Source organism: Triturus cristatus, chromosome 3_1, assembly GCF_964204655.1.
Source record: "Triturus cristatus chromosome 3_1, aTriCri1.1, whole genome shotgun sequence".
Taxonomy (NCBI): Eukaryota; Metazoa; Chordata; class Amphibia; order Caudata; family Salamandridae; genus Triturus; species Triturus cristatus.
In genome coordinates, this window is record NC_140583.1 from 18,862,608 (window position 1) to 18,884,171 (window position 21,564).

General features: G+C 50.7%; 1 protein-coding gene across 18 annotated transcripts in view; it reads left to right on the forward strand.

Moving 5' to 3' along the window:
* PACSIN3 (protein kinase C and casein kinase substrate in neurons 3) overlaps nucleotides 1-21,564 on the forward strand; it is a 339,753-nt gene that overhangs the window by 176,043 nt on the left and 142,146 nt on the right. For 9 of the 18 annotated variants that reach the window (XM_085646611.1, XM_085646617.1, XM_085646623.1 and 6 more), the window contains one exon: nucleotides 4,663-4,747. The exons of 8 other annotated variants lie outside the window; for them this stretch is intronic. The gene's annotated coding sequence lies outside the window, so the exon portion shown is untranslated. Of the gene's footprint in view, nucleotides 1-4,578; nucleotides 4,748-21,564 lie in introns of those variants that run through there. One more of the 18 variants, XM_085646625.1, reaches the window with a different exon arrangement.

The window sequence follows — 21,564 nt, forward strand, 5'->3', positions numbered from 1 at the left end:
TGTATTGGATACCCCCGAAGGAGAAGCAGGAAGCGGTACCGTCTGCCGATCCAAAAACCTTGGGAGACTGGGAATAGGCAGCGCCATTAGGTCTGCAAAATATGAGACCGATTAGAGAAGCACATCTGCCACACAGTTGGGATACAGTGGTATTTGGAAGGAGACAAGGCGAGCCGTATTTTGGCCCGCCTGATTTGGTCGGAGGGTGATCATACTCCAATATTTGCTCTACGAAATGTGCAGAAATAGATGGTACATACCCAACATGCCAGCAATGAAGACTTTGAGGCTCATATTCGAACACTATACCCTAAACTAACTAACCAGTCTGAGACACATAGGCTCCCCGAATACCTGGCACGCTTGGTGCATCCAAGCCTGACCTCTGAGGATACGGATTTACTGCAAGCCCCGTTGTCTCACCTGGAAGTACTGCGTGTGATGACAGCCTTGAAGACCGCTAAGTCCCCGGGTGATTATGTATTTCCTGCGGGATTTTAGAAGACATTCCCAGGGATTCAGGCGGATAAATTACTGAACGTATACATGGCATTGCAGAAGAGACGTCTCCGTATTTTCAAGGCCCATGTAGTACTAATCCCGAAGCCTGGCAAAGATCCCCTCGCACCGGGTTCGTACTGCTCAATTTCAATGCTTAACGTGGACCAGAAACTTTTTGGCAATGTTTGGCGGCAAGGTTGTTGCCCTGTCTTCCCCGTTTGGAACATATGGACCAGTCAGGATTTATACTGCATAGGAACACACTACGTAATAAACGCCAAAAAAAAATTCAACCTAGAATACAGTTGCAATAATTGATCAGCTCCGCAACATCAAGAAAAATGAATCAATTGAGAAACCTCAATAGAAGTAAAAGAGAAAAAACCACCGAGAAGAAAAAATTGACTGTCAAAAAATCGTAGCCAGCTCCAAGCGCATGCTGCCCGATGACAAAGGGAGGCTCTGCGCGGTATCCAGGGCTTAGTGAGCCCGATAGTCTGTCAATATCAGCTCTGGTACAAAGGTGGCAACAGTTTACGTGGATAAGAAGGGATAACTTGACAAATACAGGCCCTCCTTGGCCACCCTTGAAGATTAAGGTGTACCTTAATCTCCAAGGTCCAAATTTTTCCCTAACATCCGAATTACACCGTATGTCACACCCCAAAGGTCATGTGCACCATCTCTGTCACGCCCAGCGGTCCAAGCGACTAACACCTCACTTCTTTCAGATACTACCAGTGTTAAGAAACCGATAGCACTAAGAAAACTCCTTTAAACTAAAAAATTAAGATCAAGATGCTGGCTCTATATCACACCCAGAACCATCTGTGTCACGCCCAGCGGTCAAAGCGGTGAGGCCCCTACTCCTGTATCAACCCCAGGGATCAAGCGTACCATCTGTATCTGGCCCAGCGGTCCAAGCGGCCCCTGTATCACACCCAGGGAGAAGCGTACCATCTGTGTAAACCTCACCTTTACTTTCATGCTATCGAAAAAAGCTGACCTAGGCGGGATCGCCAGCGACTGCTCAGCCCGGACTCATAAAAGCGGCAAATGTCAGGCAATGCGCTCAGGCCAGGTTTTTTTTGTTGCTTTTCCGCAGATGTGAATCCGTACGGGTGGGATGTCCAGCATGGGGAGCATTTGATCATTGCATATAGTGTGCACGCGGTGTTCTGATTGGCTGAGTGTTCCGAACAGTGTGGCATCTGACTTTATGGTGTTTTTGGAACTCTCACTCACGGGCCAAACGTGTTTTATTGTGGTCAGTTTACTAAAACCACTGTGGTGTCGTTGCGTATCGGTCGGATTGATCTGGGTTTTCGTGTTCATGTGTTTGTCTAAGGGTTACGTGTCCCCCCCCCCCCCACCTGTGATCTGCCCATCAGTTGCTTCAGGCCGAGGTCTCGGAGCCTGCCTGATCACATGCGTCTGACTTGGGGTTGAGGGGGAGGTCATATTGGGTGAATTCAACAACCATGATGCGAGTTTTATTATACTGACACATTTCATGCTGTGCATTGATATCATATTTTCCAGTATTAACATTGGCACCAGTACAGCTCACAGTTGGTATATGCCCGTGCTTGCCTTGGTACCTCTCTCTGCTGTAGGATGGTGGTGGTAAGAGGCACCAGTAAGGCTTACAGCTGCTATGGTTTGTCTGTACCACCTCACCTCTCTCTACTGCCCCTCGCCCTTGGGTGCCACCTGTGGGTAGGGGGCAGGAGTACAGCTCAGAGTTTTTATGGTATGTCCATGCTTGCCTTGGTATCTCTCTCTGCTGTAGGATGGTGGTGGTAAGAGGCACCAGTAAGGCTTACAGCTGCTATGGTTTGTCTGTACCACCTCACCTCTCTACTGCCCCTCGCCCTTGGGTGCCACCTGTGGGTAGGGGGCAGGAGTACAGCTCAGAGTTTTTATGGTATGTCCATGCTTGCCTTGGTATCTCTCTCTGCTGTAGGATGGTGGTGGTAAGAGGCACCAGTAAGGCTTACAGCTGCTATGGTTTGTCTGTACCACCTCACCTCTCTCTACTGCCCCTCGCCCTTGGGTGCCACCTGTGGGTAGGGGGCAGGAGTACAGCTCAGAGTTTTTATGGTATGTCCATGCTTGCCTTGGTATCTCTCTCTGCTGCCTCTCGCCCCCTGGGTGCCACCTGTGGGCAGAAGCAGCCGGTATGCTGGAGGGGTGAGTGGGGTGGATGGCGGGAAGGGGGGAAGGGGCATTAGGGGTCACGGGGGTGGGGGGGGAAGGAAAAAAAAACAAATAATAAAATCTTACCTGCAGCCGTCCCCGTCGCCCTATTCTTCAACTCTTCAGGAAGGCACAGGCTCCCAGAATGCCCTGCGACAAATCCTGAAGCTGCTTTTGCGCAGAGAGCAGCCTGAGCGCCCTCCGTTTGTGCTCCATGACAGTCTGTGCAGCTGCGCTGCGGTTGGAGAGAGCTTTTGCTGCGCACAATGGTTTGGCCGGCCTGAGACGGCTGGCCAAACCATCATGCGCAGTGATGGGAGTGCACAACCACTCCCCTCAGTGCCTGTCACTACCAGGCCCCGCCCCCAAGACCCGGCCGGAAATGAAAAATAAAACGAGCGCACTTTTATTGTTCCTTCCCTGACATTTTTTTTTGGGGGGGGGGGGGGGGGACGCTCCTCCCCCACAGCAGAGGACCCTCTGCTGCCTGTGGGTAGGGGAGAGGCTGGTAGGGGCACAAGTATGGCACGCGGCTGGAATGGTATGTCCAAACTCCCATGGTGCTTACCTGCTGTCCCTGGTTACCACCTGTGGGAAGGGGAGAGGTGGGTACGGGGCACAAGTAAGGCTCACAGCTGGTATGGTTTGTACGTACACTCTCCCACACCGGTACCTCTCTGTTGCCCCTCGGCCCCCCGCCCCTGGGTACCACCTGTGTGTAGGGACCACCAGTAAGGCTCACAGCTGGTATGGTATGCCCCTGCTACTCTTGGTACCTCTCTCTGCTTCCCTTCGCCCCCTGGGTACCAACTGTGAGTAGTGTAGTGGTGGGGAGGGGGCACTAGTAAGGATCAGAGAGTTGGTATGGTATGTCCGTGCTTCCCTTGGTTCCTCTCTGCCTCTCGCCCCCTGGGTGCTACTTGTGGATATGATGGTGGTGGTAGGGTGTACCAGTAAGCCTTACAGCTGCTACGGTATGTCCTTACTCCCCCACCCCTCTGCCCCTGGTACCTCTCTCTGCTGCCACTCACCCCTGGGTACCACCTGTGGGTAGGGGCGCCAGTGAGGCTCAGAGTTTTTATGGTATGTCCAAGCTTGCCTTGGTACCTCCCACTTCTGCCTTTCGTCCTCTGGGTGCAACCTGTGGGTAGGGGGCACCAGTAAGGTTCATAGTTGGTACATGCCTGTGCTTCCCTTGGTCCACCTCTCCTGCCTTTCACCCCTGGATACTTCCTGTGGGTGGGATAGAGGTTGGTAGGGGGCACCAGTAAGGCTCACAGCTGGTATGGTATGTCCATGCTTCCCTTACCCCCTCTCTGCTGCTCTTTGCCCCTGGGTGCCACCTGTGGGTGGGATAGAGGTTGGTAGGGGGCACCAGTAAGGCTCACAGCTGGTATGGTATGTCCATGCTTCCCTTACTCCCTCTCTGCTGCTCTTTGCCCCTGGGTGCCACCTGTGGGTAGGGTAGAGTTGAGTAGGGGGCACCAGTAAGGCTCACAGCTGGTATGGTATGTCCATGCTTCCCTTGCTCCCTCTCTGCTGCTCTTTGCCCCTGGGTGCCACCTGTGGGTAGGGTAGAGTTGAGTAGGGAGCACCAGTAAGGCTCACAGCTGGTATGGTCTGTCCATGCTTGCCTTACTCCCTCTCTGCTGCTCTTTGCCCCTGGGTGCCACCTGTGGGTAGGGTAGAGTTGAGTAGGGAGCACCGGGAAGGCTCACAGCTGGTATGGTATGTCCATGCTTGCCTCAGTCCCTCTCTGCTGCCCCTGGGAGCCAGTTATATCTGTCTGCGGTTGGGTCTAGTGACGTGTGGGCGGATGGCATTTCAGCTGGCGTCGCTGGAATGCCCACCCCCGGCTGCAGCTATATTGGGGTCTCTGCTTCGTCACCGTGGAGGGGGAGGAGGGAGGCCGAGCCTGCACCCTGAGGAACCTCCGGATCACACGTCTCTTTCTCTCCCCAGGACCCTGCCCCATCATCACCGGCCACCCTGCCCTAGCAGCACCGGCCACCCTGCCCCGGCTGCTTCTTGTCCGTCTGGCTTTAAGGTACGTCCGCGCCGCAGTATGTGTGTGGAGGGAGAGGGGGGGGGGGGGGGGCGGTCAGAGTCTCGGATCCTGGTCAGGGAGGGGGTGTCCGCATGGGGTGGGAGGCATTGGGCCCAGCCCGCCCTGGGCAGGGGCACAGGGAGCGGGAGTGTTGAGCCAGTCAGGGTAAAGTTGGCGGCCTGGGTGTGGACGGCCGGGGGTCTGGAACTCCTGTCACATGCTGTGGGTCTGCGTGTGGGACGAGGGGGCACGTGGACAGCTGTGCCCTCATGCGGGCATTCAGGGGACCCCTGCCCCACTTGGCTCGCTTTATTTCTGATGATTACTTAAGCTGCGTGGTCTCCAGGCCTGTCCAGGGCTGGAGAGCGCGGGCAACAAGTGCCAACTAGCGCCAACTAGCGCCAGAGTTTTCCATCGATGTTGTCTAAGGAGAAGGCGCCCCTTGACCCCTATCACCCCTCTGTACTGTTGCCTCGGCTGACTGGGCAGTGCCTGTGCTGCACCAGTGACTCCTGCCCTAGAGAGAAGGGGTGGCGCGTGTGGCCTGTCCCTTCAGAGCACCCTGCCCGTTGCAGGCCCCTAGTCCATCTGTGGCTCCTGCACTAGAGTGTGTGTGTGTGTGTGTGTGTGTGTGTGGGGGGGAGAGGTGGGGGGGGGGGGGGTCTGTCCCACCTCAGGCCTAGTCCATCTGTGGCTCCTGCCCGAGAGAGTGTGGGTCTGTCCCACCTCGGGCCCCTAGTCCATCTGTGGCTCCTGCCCTAGTGAGTGGGGGGGGGGGGGGGTTGTGTGTGTGTGTGTGTGGGGGGGGGGGGGGTCTGTCCCACCTTAAGCCCCTAGTCCATCTGTGGCTCCTGCCCTAGTGAGTGGGGGGGTTGGGAGGTCTGTCCCACCTCAAGCCCCTAGTCCATCTGTGGCTCCTCCCCTAGAGAGTGGAGGTCTGTCCCACCTCGGGCCTAGTCCATCTGTGGCTCCTCCCCGAGAGAGTGGGGGTCTGTCCCACCTCGGGCCCCTAGTCCATCTGTGGCTCCTGCCCTAGAGAGTGGGGGTCCTTTCCCACCTCGGGCCCCTAGTCCATCTTTGGCTCCTGCCCTAGAGAGTAGGGCCATGGCCTTTCTGAGGACCCTGTCCTGGTGTTCCTGCCCTACTAAGTAGGGTGCTTCCGTTCATAAGCCCCTAGCCTTTCTGTGGTTCACCGTAAAGAGTACGTGACTGTCCCTTCTGAGCCCCCTGCCCTCCTGTGCCTTCTCTCTGTAGAGAGACGGTGCCTGTCCCTTCCGAGCACCCTGCCCTCCTGTGACATCGGTCTGTAGAGGGGCAGTGACTGTCCCTTCCGAGCACCCTGCCCTCCTGTGACATCGGTCTGTAGAGAGGCGGTGCCTGTCCTTTCCAAGCACCCTGCCCTCCTGTGCCTTCTCTCTGTAGAGAGGCAGTGACTGTCCCTTCCGAGCACCCTGCCCTCCTGTGACATCGGTCTGTAGAGAGGCGGTGCCTGTCCCTTCTGAGCACCCTGCCCTCCTGTGCCTTCTCTCTGTAGAGAGGCGGTGCATGTCCCTTCCGAGCACCCTGCCCTCCTGTGATATCGGTCTGTAGAGAGGCGGTGCCTGTCCCTTCTGAGCACCCTGCCCTCCTGTGACATCTGTCTGTAGAGAGGTGGTGCCTGTCCCTTCCGAGCACTCTGCCCTCCTGTGGCATCGGTCTGTAGAGAGGCAGTGACTGTCCCTTCTGAGCACCCTGCCCTCCTGTGACATCTGTCTGTAGAGGGGCAGTGACTGTCCCTTCCGAGCACCCTGCCCTCCTGTGCCTTCTCTCTGTAGAGAGGCGGTGCATGTCCCTTCCGAGCACCCTGCCCTCCTGTGACATCGGTCTGTAGAGAGGCGGTGCCTGTCCCTTCCGAGCACCCTGCCCTCCTGTGACATCGGTCTGTAGAGGGGCAGTGACTGTCCCTTCCGAGCACCCTGCCCTCCTGTGCCTTCTCTCTGTAGAGAGGCGGTGCCTGTCCCTTCTGACCACCCTGCCCTCTTGTGACATCTGTCTGTAGAGGGGCAGTGACTGTCCCTTCCGAGCACCCTGCCCTCCTGTGACATCGGTCTGTAGAGAGGCTGTGCCTGTCCCTTCTGAGCACCCTGCCCTCCTGTGCCTTCTCTCTGTAGAGAGGCGGTGCCTGTCCCTTCTGAGCACCCTGCCCTCCTGTGACATCTGTCTGTAGAGAGGCAGTGACTGTCCCTTCTGAGCACCCTCTGAGCACCCTGCCCTCCTGTGCCTTCTCTCTGTAGAGGGGCAGTGACTGTCCCTTCCGAGCACCCTGCCCTCCTGTGACATCTGTCTGTAGAGGGGCAGTGACTGCCCCTTCCGAGCACCCTGCCCTCCTGTGACATCGGTCTGTAGAGAGGCGGTGCCTGTCCCTTCCGAGCACCCTGCCCTCCTGTGCCTTCTCTCTGTAGAGAGGCGGTGACTGTCCCTTCCGAGCACCCTGCCCTCCTGTGACATTGGTCTGTAGAGAGGCGGTGCCTGTCCCTTCCGAGCACCCTGCCCTCCTGTGTCTTCTCTCCGTAGAGAGGCGGGGCCTGTCCTTTCTGAGCACCCTGCCCTCCTGTGCCTTCTCTCTGTAGAGAGGCGGTGCCTGTCCCTTCCGAGCACCCTGCCCTCCTGTGACATCTGTCTGTAGAGGGGCAGTGACTGCCCCTTCCGAGCACCCTGCCCTCCTGTGACATCGGTCTGTAGAGAGGCGGTGCCTGTCCCTTCCGAGCACCCTGCCCTCCTGTGCCTTCTCTCTGTAGAGAGGCGGTGACTGTCCCTTCCGAGCACCCTGCCCTCCTGTGACATCGGTCTGTAGAGAGGCGGTGCCTGTCCCTTCTGAGCACCCTGCCCTCCTGTGACATCGGTCTGTAGAGAGGAAGTGCCTGTCCCTTCCGAGCCCCCTGCCCTCCTTAAGGACAGGGAGTGTAGTGTAGTTCCTATCTCCCTTATAGGCTCTGCGCATTGCAATAATATACACTATAGTTTTTGCATAGGACTAAGGTCAGTATGCTCCTATCGAATACATTAAACTTAATTACTTTGTGTGCCGGCTAACTCAGAGGTCACTAGAAACTTCTCGAATGAACAAGAAGGGATTAGTTTCTGACAACCGCATAAACATGACAACTTTGTTTCCCTTAGTATCGGAACGCGTCTCAGAATCATGGAAACCATAGATAACAGTTTCACTCAGTCAATCGTGCATGCTTAGTTTCTCCAAAGCTACACAGAAATAGATAGACATGCGTTTCAATAAAAGGTTTTATTGAACAGTCTTGTTTCTCGTGTAAGAGATACGAGCTGTTACAATCATTAGACTGTAAGCAGGATGTAATACGCACAGCGTAAGCAGTTAGAAGAAATAATACTGCAATAGCATTGTCTTTTAGCTATGACATATAATCATATATACATACATAAATAACACCGGCTAAAAAGTGAATACTCGTCTGATGCTTCTAAATTGTCCTACCCTCATGTACCTAACCCAAGTGTAGTGCGAGGTAAGAAGTAGTTGCTGTTTTCTATAGTATGGTATATACTAAGTTTAGTATGCCAAGAGTCGCTCTAGGTTCTAGTCAGCTCCATACCTTTAGAATGAGCGAGGTAGGAATCTCTATCTGGGTCTCAAAATCTAACACTCCGCGAAGAGAGTCAGAACACTGGATGCTGGATTCTCTGCGAGCAGGGATGACCGTGTCTGGTCAGTGCGTCAGGCCGGGATATGGTCTCTTCCGAACTTGCCGTGGCGAACCATGCAGTCAAGTCGTGCTGAGTCGTGCCGTGGTTTGCCATGGTAAGGGAAGGCATATTTATACCTGGAAGGTGCTTAGGAATGCTTGCATTGATGTAAAGTTGGGCAGAGGAAGGAATGATACTGTGGCGGAAACACCTGCATGGACAGAGGCTATCCCTTCATGTGCTGCTAGGTTTAGTCCTAATCTACGTTCCATGTTTGGAATTACCCTATCCCCCACTCCAGGGACTCAAGCAAACGGTATGTTGTTCGCATCAATTATATGCGAGTATTTAAGAGGAAACCTTTATGGTAACGCTACACCACTGCCTTTGCTTGAAGCATTGACAGCCAACAATCTCACACTGTCTATTCTCGTTTTTGAACGAGTGATCGCAGCTACGGAAGCCATTTGCACAGCCCCCTTCGCCGCATCGTCAGCCAATGAATTCCCTGCAACGTGAACGCCATCACATTGGACTTGGTGTGTGTATCACATGAGTATTTTGTAGTCCGTTTTGCAACTGAACCACTTGTTCCCAAAACGTTTTATGCTTGATTGTGCCACCTTTTGCATCTTTGAAACCATTTTGAAGCCAATTCTGTAAATATTCATTGTAAGTTTGAACACAGTAAAAAGAATCGTACACTGAGTGTGGGGAATTCACGATCAGTATTTTCAAGTGCCAATTTGAATGCTTGTAGTTCAGCTCGCTGAGCTGTACAATCTCCTAGAGATTGTGTTTTAGTGACCATTGGTAGGGATTTACCATTGTGCATACAACATTTTACGATCATGCACGCTGCACTGTAAGCTTGCTTACTTTCTGTAGCGGGTTGTGCTGATCCGTCAGTATAAATTATGAATTCATACTGGTCAAGAGGGAGAATCTCAATAGGCAGAGGACGTTCGTATTGCAGGAATGCTTGTGTTTTTAAATAAAGATCAAAAACATATTCAACATCTGTTGCAGCAAGAGAATTAACCGATTGTATCCATCTCTGATGTAAAGCTTTCGCATTCGGAATGCTCGCTTTTGTAACAGCCTCTAAGGCTGGTACTGGAGTCACGTCAATAATGTGTTTCCCCTGAGCTAGGGCTCTTTCTTTTGCTACAGCGGTTTGAACTGCTGTCAGAATTTTTCTGTCGCAGTAAATCTCATTTCCGCTTGTGTATACAAATGTGATTTGTATGCAATTGGTACTTTTTCATCTTCATTAAAAGTTAAGTAGGTGAATCCACATGGACCCGAAATTATTCGGAACACTATATTGCGTGTATTTACGTGTGTTTGTAAGTGATTGTTGCTAACAAGTCAGTTTGTAGTGAACGCAGTATTTCTGTGTATTCCTGTGTCCAATCTTTGATTTTGAAATCAGGTTTGATTAGTTTGTAGAGAGGTTTGACCCTTTCTGCGTAATTTAGAATGCAAGTTCTTCCAAAATTCAGGAAACCTAGAATTGACTGTACATTTTTCAGCATTTTTGGAGGTTGGAACAACACACATTTTTCACAAAAATTTTTTTTGCTGCCAGGCTTTTGCCTTCACTTGAAAGTTCATATCCTAGGAAAAAGACATTGAGGTAGGCAATTCTTGATTTCTTGAAATTAAATTTGTAGCCCTCGGAGGCGAAGCCCAGTATAATGGTGTTCACCCTGTTCAAGTGCCTATCCAGGTCATCGTATGTCAGATAGATATCATCGACATATGACAATGCCTCTTCATCATAAATTTGTAGTAACTCTGTTACTCTTGCTGAGAATAACCCCGGGCTGTTCTTGAACCCTTGTGGGAGTCGACAGAAATGGTGCTGAGTCCCCATTATTGAGAAAGCTGTCAAGTACCTACTTTCAGGTGCTATGTTTTGACAAAAGAAACCATTTGAAATATCCAATGTGGTTTTATATTTTTTACGCAAAATGTTATTCATTAATGCTGTGTGCATTTTGCCCTGCAAATGTCTTAGAACAAGTGTTCAGGTGTCTGTAGTCCAAAACTAGACGATATGTGTTGGCAGGTTTGGAAATCGGAAACAAAGGATTGTTCATTGATGAGGTGCATGTTTCAATCACCCCTTGGTATTCAAGTTGTTCTAAGATCTCTCTGACCTGTTTTTTCGCTTTTTGCTTAATTGGGTACTGCCTTTGTGCAGTAGGTTGACATTTTAATTGGATTTTATGCTGAGGTGAGTCCTCATCCCATTTTACATGATTTTTGTATAATTCTGGGGCCTGGGCTACTGCCCATTTCCTGGCATATGTATACTTTAGGTGTATTGGAACATGGTTGGAGAAGGCTGGCATAATGATGTCTTTGCAATGTGGGCACTCCCTGACAAATTCCGGTGGCCAGTCATTTTCTGCTAGAAGTATATCATAACCCCTTGAAAGTTTCTCCCAAAAGAGTGCTTTCACTTTTCTTGGTATGTCTCCCTCCATCCGGAGTGTTATTTCATTTAACTTTTGTGGAGAACTAACCCTGGTGTCCACAGTCTCTACTGTGTTATACTCATTCAAGTCCACTGTCTCCAGAAGTCCCTTCAGGTTCTGGCGAACTACTGTAACTTCTGCTGCACTGTCCAGCACTGTCTGAGCCCATTCTCCGTTCTTGAGTTGTGTTCTCAGAATTCTCGGCATGTCTGATCTTTAGATCTGCTACTTTCTTCTTGGAGAATTGAGGTTTTGTTTTGTTTTTCTGAACGTGTTGATCGTCTTTGGACTTCACGCGTTCTTCTTTGTGATCCGACCGTCTGCTTCTTTCAGATGTCTGTGACAATATCTGAAAGGTATGAGAGGAGCGTGTATCAGTATCCTGATATCTGTCAGGATTTCTCAAATTATCCCTATTCCTGAGGTTGTACCTCCCTTGAGAGGGCTCCTTTTGAGGAGACCTACCTCGGGATTGAGAACGTTTCTCTTTTGAATGTTTGTAGTTTTCCCACTTCTTTTTAGAAGATGTAGGGTTGTGTTTAATTGAGTTCTTTTCAGGACCCTCAGACAATTGTGGTTTAACTGGTTTTCCACCCAAACTGTCTCTACCTAATTCTTCATAGGATTTTTCTATTATTCTGGGTAGTTCATGTTGGTGTTCTGTTACATCAAATTCCCTTAATTTCTGGCAGATCGCCACTGCTGCTGCCTCCCCTTTAATGTTAGATAATATTATTGTTGAGACCTGGTCGAAGTTCTTTAGTAATTTCATACCTAGATTCAGAGCAGGCTCTGCCCCCTATTCATTTTGAATTTGTTTCAGGACATCCGGTATTACCGCAATAGACGGAACACCATGTGTTTTAGTATAGATGGCAGCAAAGACGGTGCCCCAAGTGGGACAGTCTTCCAGGTGTGGTGTGAACAGATTGTTAGGATTCTGTCTTTCTCATAAGGGCTAGTATTAGGAAATTCTGCTTCAATTTGCTTAATTTTTTGAGCTATCCAGAATGGAATTTGTTCACGTTTTGTGGGCATTTTACCCATGACTGCGTGTGAAGTCTGTGGAGTAATTTTTAGTGTATTCCCCTGATGATGGGTCTGATTTGGAATGGTTATTGGTGGTTGGCCTGTTAAAGTCCGCATCACATATTGTACTAACTGTCTGTAAATTTTTATGAACCCTTTTAGTTGAGTGAGTAATTCATCGTCTGACATTGTTTCAATGTCAGGATGAGGTGTGTAGCTGGCTAAAATCGGCCATGTTGCTCCTGGTCTACCTAGTGGACCGAGCCTGGTAATGTGATTGTAATGTTTTAGGGCGCCTTTAAACCAGAGTTGATGCTCCTGGCATGTGAGTGGAATTTCAATATCCTCGAAGGGAATGTATTCCTCAGGTGGTTCATTTTCTTTGAAGAAGTGAAACACGTGTGTTAGATTTGGGGGTCTCTAGTTGGCACAGGTATGCACTTGTGACAAATAGGGACGCTTGCCTCTAGTCAGGGTAAAGGGGTACACTCCTAAAATAACCCCTGCTCACCCCCTTGGTAGCTTGGCATGAGCAGATAGGCTTATATCAGAGGCAGTGTGTAAAGCATTTGTGAACACATACAGTAATCGAGTGACAACACTACAGATGGACACCACACAGGTTTTATATCAAAAGTAAGTATTCTTTATATAGATTTACCACAAGACCATTAAACGACAAAAATACACAATACTGTTACTTTAGATGGTAGAATTTTGCTTCATCCCAAAGGGCATCACCCGGAATGGTAGTGCCCATCTGGTGTGGAGAATGCTGACCTCTCCTTTGCCCCATCGGTCAAGGCGATCTGCCAGTACCCAGACGTTAAGTCAAACATGCTGCGGTACCGTGCAGCCCCTAGCCGATCTATGAGCTCATCAGCTCTGGGGGATGGGGTGTGCATCAGTCCTGGTGACTGCATTGAGCCGTCGGTAGTCCACACAGAACCAGAGCTCGGGTGTGCCACCCGGCGCAGCAGCCTTTGGGACCAAGACCACTGGGCTGGCCCAAGGACTCCTAGAGGACTCCTAGTGGACTCAATTACCCCTAGCGCAAGCATCTTGGAGACCTCCTCCTTGATGCAAGCCCTTACCCTGTCAGTCACTCTATAGGCCTTGTGCCTCACAGGTGTACTATCCCCAGTGTCCACCTCATGGGCGCACCAATCAGTGGCACCAGGGAGAACAGATCAGAAAATTGTCCCAGCAACTGGTGGCAGTCATTCTGTTGCTCAGGGGTCAGGTTGGAAGAGAGGTTGACACCATCCACTGATCCATCTTGCTCCTGGACCGACAGGAGGTCAGGAAGAGGCTCGGTCTCCTCCTCCATCCCAGCATCTGTTGCCAAGAACATGCCCACTTGGGACCTTTCCAACTGGGGCTTCAAGCGGTTGACATAAGGACCCTCAAGGGGTTCCTGGGAGACCGCAAGTCCACCAAGTAGGTAACCGGACTCTTGCGCTCCACAACCTCAAAGGGGCTGGTCCACTTTTCCTGGAGCGCACAGGGCTCCACTGGGGCCATGACCCACACCTTCTGTTCAGGCTGAAGCTCAACCAGAGTGGCATTCTGGTCGTACCACCGCTTCATCTCCTCCTGGCTGCCTTCCAGATTCGCCTCAGCGAGTTGTCTGGAACGCCTTGTCTGGTTGCTATATACATCCTGGGGCGGTTTCCTGGGAGATTGCTCCCAGCCTTCTTTGCCCAGACTTAGAGGTCCTTTCACTGGGTGTCCATAGAGAAGCTCAAAGGGACTGAACCCTAGAGATTTCTGTGGCACCTCACGGTAAGCAAAGAGCAGGCATGGTAAGAGGACGTCCCACTTACGCCTCTTGGGTTCCTCAAGACCCATTATCGTGCCTTTAAGGGTTCGGTTGAATCTCTCAACTAACCCGTTACCTTGGGGGTGGTAAGGAGTGGTGAACTTTTAGGTTACACCACACTCCTGACACAGGGACTTCATATACTTGGATATGAAGTTGGTTCCCCGGTCAGACACTACCTCGCAAGGGAATCCCACTCTGAAGAAAATTCCCATCAGTGCTCGTCCCACCACGGGGGCCGTCACTGTCCTCGGAGGTATGGCTTCCGGGTACCGGCTGGCATGGTCCACCAAGGCCAGGATGAACCTGTTGCCCGTGGCTGTCTTGAGGTCCAGTGGCCCCACAATGTCACTACCCACCCGTTCAAAGGGGGTGCTGACTACAGGGAGGGGCTGGAGAGGAGCCTTGCGCTTCCTCCCACTCTTTCCACTTGCCTGGCAAGTCTGACATGTCTTGCAGCGAGTGTCTGAACTCCTGTGCATTTGGGGCCAATACAAATGGGTGACAAGCCTTTCAAAGGTGTTGTCCTGCCCCAAATGTCCTGCCAATGGAACATCCTGAGCCAGCCCCAGTAGGAAGGCTCTGAAGCGCTGGGGTACTACCAGCACACGGCCTGACCCAGGCTCAGCAACCTTAGGCTCTGTATACAGGAGATCATTCTCCCAGTAGATCCACTGTGACCCAGACTGATCACCTGCTGCCTGGTCTGCAGCCTGTTGCCGCAGACCCACATGAGAAGGGCATTCTTTCTGCTCCTGGCAGAATTCCCCCCTGGAGGGGCCTCCTTCTTGCTGCCAATGGGTCAGCTCAGGTAGGTTTCCCAGTTTGGCTACCTGTTCCTATGTAGGCTCCAGGGCATCCCCCTCAGGGTCTGCTCCCTCCTGGACCGTGGGAACTTTGGGGGCCGGTTTCCCGCGCCCCCTGCCTCTACTCTTGACTGCAGGTACCTGGGCCTCCCTCTCGGGCTTCAGGTCCTCTTGAGCAACTTTACTCGCTGCCATTGACCGGGTGGTCACACACGCTCAGTCAGGCAAACCCAACATTTCTAAATGAGCACTCCGCTCCACCTTCGCCCAAGGTGAGCTCTCCAAGTCATTCCCTAACAAACAGTCAACAGGCATGGCGGGCCTCACAGCTACCTGAAGAGTACCAGAGAGACCCCCACCCCCCCCCGACTCAAAGGGAACCTGAGCCACCTTGCAGTGACTGTGTTGTCAGCGGCAACAACTGGGTAGAATGCTCCAGGGACAACCTGCTCTTGAGATACCGGGTGACACTTGACAGCTGTCACACTGGCTCCTGTATCTCTAAGAGCCTCCACTCTATGGCCATTGATGGTCCCCCACTGCCTGTATTTTTTAGTGTCATCAGGCAGCTGGGTCCTGGGGACCACCTCACAGTCTCCTAATGAGACGAGGGACATCTCTGCGGGACCCCACCCACCTTGGGCACCCATCTCCTCACCCAGGGCTACACTAGCCATCTGCTGGGGGGCTGCACCAGTGGGTGCTGGTTTTCCAAACAGGCGACATTTGGGTTAATTGGCAAAATGACCCAGTTCTCCACTTTTGTAGCATTTTGGGGGCCCTCTTTGAACAGGTGGACCTGTCGGGGCCCATGATGGTTTCTGGGGGGGGAGGCTGAGAACCTTTCCCTTGGTTCCCTTGGGGATTACTTTGGGGCCTTCTATAGAACTCCCTCTGTTTACCCTTGTCCCCCCCACTCTTCTGCTGGGGACCCTGCCCACTCTTGGCTGAGTCTCCCACGTGACCCTTGTGGACCCTGGTACTGACCCAGCGGTCCACCTCCTCAGCAAGCTTCCTAGCATTAGTCAGCCTACTATCAATCAGGTGCTGGAGTAGCTCAGGAAAACAGTTACTTGACAAGTGCTCCCATGCAATTAAATCAAGAAGCCCCTGAAAATCATCAACTTTGCTACCCTTCACCCAACCATCCAATGCTCTGCTGAAAAAAAGTGACATATTCATCATAGGTACTGTTTGCTATCTTGGTGCAACCCCTGAACCTCTGTCTGTACATCTCAGGAGTCAAACCATATCTAGACATCAATGCATCTTTCATGTGGGGATAGGAATTATAGACATCAGAAGGCAAGTCTAGCAGTGTGTCTCGCCCCTCACTAAGGAACCGCCCCCACAACCCCGCTCCCCAATCCTTCTCAGGGACCCGGTGGGAAGACATGGCTACCTCATAGGCCTTGAACCACTGCCCAATATCATCATTTAAAAAAAATTCCTTCACCACATCTTTAGGGATGTACACTCTAGATTCCACAGGCATTGACGGTGTGCTGCCACCAGAGGGAGCAATATCTAAGCTTTTGGCTTTCAACTCCAAATCCCTCATGTTCAAACTGTAGCTTCTTCTGTTCTAGGGCTAACTTTCTACTTTGCATTTCAAATTCTAACTGGCCACTTAACTTGAGCTTGGTCAGCTCCATTTTGTGCATCCTACACTCTTTTCTATATGCCACCTCCTCTGGAGATAGACTTTTACCAGAAACACTGCTCCCGGCAGGGGAAGGGGTTCTCCCTCTTGAGCCCACTGGCCCTTCCAGCTGCTCCTCTGCATTATCATCATCAGTGGTATTCCTTGCTTCTACCCAGGCCCTCAGCGCCTTGTAGAACTCTGGCTTATTTTTGCATCCAGTAGTAGAAACATTGAATTTCTTGCAGAAGAACTTTAGCTGTTTTACTGGGTAGCTGTCCAGTTTCTCTTCTTCCCACTGCCACTCATTCTCAACAGAGACTATGGATGCTGCTTTCTCCACCATGGTTAAGCTTGGCAGTACTCAAAAATAGAAAGTCCCTAAAAGAAATCTACCACAAGTATTGGTTGCGCTATGGTCTGCGCTCACTAAGTAGTGTTCACCAATCCCTGTACATGAGTCACAAATGCAAGTCCAGAATCCTCACCGCTGACCATCAATGTTAGACTTGGGGGTCTCCAGTTGGCACAGGTATGCACTTGTGACAAATGGGGACCCTCGCCTCTAGTCAGGGTAAGGGGGTACACTCCTAAAATAACCCCTACTCACCCCCTTGGTAGCTTGGCACGAGCAGACAGGCTTATCTCAGAGGCAGTGTGTAAAGCATTTGTGAACGCATACAGTAATCAAGTGACAACACTACAGATGGATACCAGACAGGTTTTATATCAAAAGTAAGTATTCTTTATATAGATTTACCACAAGACCATTAAACGACAAAAATACACAATGCTGTTACTTTAGATGGTAGAATTTTGCTTAGTTCTCTTTAGTTCTTAGATGCGACACTTTAAGTCAATGTACCTTTTAGATGCGACACGCAGGGCAACGAAAGTGTTGCAACGATGTTGATGCGAGTACGTTTTTGGTGCAAAGAAATAAAGACGTGAAGATCTTCCAGATGCGGTACGCTTCCCGATGTTGCGAGAAGACTCGACTTGATGCTTCAGCTGCAGTGGCGACACACTTTACACGATGCGACGACAGCGGCCTTGGCAGCGACCTTCTTCTCAGACGTTGCAAGACGCTTCCGCTCAATGCGATGTTGCAGCGGCGACACCCCTTTACGCGATGCGACGACCGCAGCTCCGATGGCGGCGCGCTTCTCCGTGGATGCAAGGCACTTTTTTTGATGCGGTGCAATGCGACCACCATGATGGCTGCGATGGTGACACGCTTCTTCCTCGATGCGAGACTCTTCTCTTGATGCGGTGCAATGTGTCCGCTATGATGGCTGCGATGGCGACATGCTTCTTCGGCGTTGCGAGACACTTCCTGGATGATGCGAGACGCTTCCGCTCGATGTGATGCTGCAGCGGCGACCCACTTTACGAGATGCGACGACAGCAGCTCCGACGGCGGCACGCTTCTCCTTCTTGAGTCACGCTTCCAGCTCCTTGCGACACGCAGTCCCTCAGAAGGCCCAACAACAGCAGCAGGCACTTCCAAAGAACTCTAGGGAGCTGGGGGGTGAAGTCTGTTGTTCCGGAGACTTCAGCAGGAGGCAGGCTCGTTTCCAAGCCCTTGGAGATCCTTCACAAGTTGAGCAAAAGTACATACAAAGTTCCTTGCTCCTCTCTTTGGCAGTAGGCAACCCCTGTAGGCCAATCCCCCAGTTTCAGGGATAGTCTCTCCTCAGATTCTTCTTGGTTCCTCTCCTCAGCAGAGTTTCTTCTTCTTTCCCAAAGTGATCTAATTTCTTGGGATCAAGGTCCCAATACTTATACTCCAAAATCCTTTGTCCTCTGAGGGCAGAGGGGCCTTTGCCTTGTTCAAACCAGTTCCGGTCAGTCCTGAAGCACTTCGTTTACCTGATTCCTTCTTTCCTTTCAGCGTGCAGGGCAGAGACATCAGACGCACCACAGGAGGTGGAGCCAGCATTGTGGAGGGAAGGCACAGGCCTATTCAGGTCCCAGGTGCAACTCCTCCCACCCATCTAGATGCAGATATCTCTATTCACCACTGGGACACCTCACCCTGTCTCCTGGAATTCCCCAGCCCTGTCACTCAAACTCCAGACAGGGAATACACAGACTAGCAGAGGCAGGTTTGAATGGTTAGACAAGAAAATGCCTACTTTCTAAAAGTGGCATTTTCCAACACAGAATGTTAAAACCAACTTCACTAAAAGATGTATTTTATCATTCTGAGTTCAGGCATACTAAATTCAAATTTCTACCATGTTCCCTGAGTCAGTTAGGATTATAGGATGTAATAACCAAACTGCCCATTCTGGCCTATGGCGAACAGGTAGCTTTGCAATAGTGAAAAATGAAAATGGCTGTAATTCACTATTAGAACATGCCACACACACACAAGGGCATGTGCTACCTTATCCTTAAAATGCACCCTGCCCTTGGGCCTACCATAGGGGTGTCTGATATGAAGAAAAGAGAAGGTTTAGGGGCTGGCAAGTGGGTGCACTTGCCCAGTCAGCATGACAGTACCAGACTGCACGCAGGCTCTGCAATGGCAGACCTTAGACACACGTTTACAGGCTGCTTCTGTGGGTGGCACAACCAGTGCTGCAAGCCTACCAGCCGTATTTGGATTTACAAGCCCTGGGCACTCCTGGTGTACTGTACTTGGGTCTGACAGTAAACCAAACCAACCAATCATGGAATCACAAATCATACATCAATTTACAATAGGGAGCACTTGCACTGTGGCACTGGACAGCAGTGGCACAGTGCCCTGAGCAACTAACACCAGCAAAAACATATGAGGCAACAGCGAAAAATGGAAGGGAGACCCACGATAATGTGCCAGGTCTAACAACGTGTTACAGGATTTGATTATGGGAATGTAATCCACAAATAAAATACCTCGTTCTGAAAAGATTCATGTGCCTCTATCACAAAATCAGCTCTACCACCTCTTGGTGATAGGCCATGTTTTATAAGTTTTAGAATGATGGCTCTCCTTCAATTTGGATGGATGTTTATAACACCCTCATCGATTTTTCATTTAAACCTGTAGTATTAAAGGCTGCTACGACTTGGTCAGCCGCAGCCTCTGTATTATCCCCATTTTGAGACATTGTTTTTTAGAAAAATGCAGAACAAGTTTCAAGGAAACAAAGATAAGGTGCACAATATTTTGGAACACTGTATCCTTCAACATTGAACAAACCAAACAGCTTATACATAGGATTCTCGTCCTACTCAGCTATGGCGGATATTATCCCTACCCTCTCCAGATGTCTCATGGAGTATTATGAGTAGGGGTCTCTGTGGAAAGCACGACTGAGTTACTTCAGTGCCCAGCGTTAAATTAGTGCCTTACCAAACATTGGGCACCATGTATTGTAGTTCCTATATCCCTTATAAACTCTGCGCATTGGAATAATATACACTATAGTTTTTGCATAGGACTAAGGTCAGTATGCTCCTATCGAGTGCATTAAACTTAATTACTTTGTGTGCCAGGTAACTCAGAGGTCACTAGAAACTTCTTGAATGAACAAGAAGGGATTAGTTTCTGACAACTGCATAAAAATGACAACTTTGTTATCTATTGTTTCCACGATTCTGAGACGTGTTCCGATTCTAAGCGACAGTTTCACTCAGTCAATCGTGCATGTTTAGTTTCTCCAGAGTTGCACAGAAATAGAAGGGCGTTTCAATAAAAGGTTTTATTGAAAAGTCTTGTTTCTCGTGTAAGAGATATGAGCTGTTACAATCATTAGACCGTAAGCAGGATGTAATGCGCACAGCGTAAGCAGTTAGAAGAAATAATACTGCAATAGCATTGTCTTTTAGCTATGACATATAATCATATATACATACATAAATAACACAGGCTAAAAAGTGAATACTCGTCTGCTGCTTCTAAATAGTCCTACCCTCGTGTACCTAACCCAAGTGAAGTGCGAGGTAAGAGGTAGGTGCTGTTTTCTATAGTATGGTATATACTAAGTTTAGTATGCCAAGAGTCGCTCAACGTTCTAGTCAGCTCCGTACCTTTAGAATGAGTGAAGTAGGAATCTCTATCCGGGTCTCAAAATCTAACACTCCGCGAAGAGAGTCAGAACACTGGAAGCTGGTTTCTCTGCGAGCAGGGATGACAGCGTCTTGTCAGTGCGTCAGGCCAGGGTATGGTCTCTTCCGAACTTGCTGTGGCGAACCGTGCATGCCATGGTAAGGGAAGGTATATTTATACCTGCAAGGTGCTTAGGAATGCTAGCATTGACGTAAAGTCGGGCAGAGGAAGACGTCATGGATGAACCCCTAAGGATGTAGTTCATGCATAATAGATGAGTTCTTGGAGAAATCAATAATCCTAGCCAGGGAAAGTCCCGTTCGGCTTAAGGGTCTGGGTTCTAAGAACTCGTCACGACGTGGGATGGAAGGATGTAGGTGACCATGCCTGTATTTGGTTAGCATGGCTAATGCCTAAATAAGGGCTGGGATTCTATGCCTAAATTAGGGCAAAGCGAGTTGTGCCAATATAAGGACATGATTCAGGGAAACCTATATACGGGTATCTAAATCGAAACGAAACACATCACAATAAAGAGTACGTGCCTGTCCCTTCTAAGCACCCTGCCCTCCTGTGACATCGGTCTGTAGAGAGGCAGTGACTGTCCCTTCCGAGCACCCTGCCCTCCTGTGACATCGGTCTGTAGAGAGGCTGTGCCTGTCCCTTCTGAGCACCCTGCCCTCCTGTGCCTTCTCTCTGTAGAGAGGCAGTGCCTGTCCCTTCTGAGCACCCTGCCCTCCTGTGCCTTCTCTCTGTAGAGGCAGGGACTGTCCCTTCCGAGCACCCTGCCCTCCTGTGACATCGGTCTGTAGAGAGGCAGTGCCTGTCCCTTCCGAGCACCCTGCCCTCCTGTGACATCTGTCTGTAGAGAGGCGGTGCCTGTCCCTTCTGAGCACCCTGCCCTCCTGTGCCTTCTCTCTGTAGAAAGGTAGGGACTGTCCCTTCTGAGCACCCTGCCCTCCTGTGACATCGGTCTGTAGAGAGGCGGTGCCTGTCCCTTCTGAGCACACTGCCCTCTTGTGCCTTCTCTCTGTAGAGAGGCAGTAACTGTCCCTTCCGAGCACCCTGCCCTCCTGTGCCTTCTCTCCGTAGAGAGGCGGTGCCTGTCCTTTCTGAGCACCCTGCCCTCCTGTGACATCTGTCTGTAGAGGGGCAGTGACTGTCCCTTTTGAGCACCTGAGTAGGGTCCTAGTCCATCTGTGGGTGAGGGAGGGCACAGGTAGAGGGTGAGCACAGGCGGTGGGCGAGGGGGGCACAGGCTGTGAGCGAGGGAGAGTGAGGGAGGGCACAG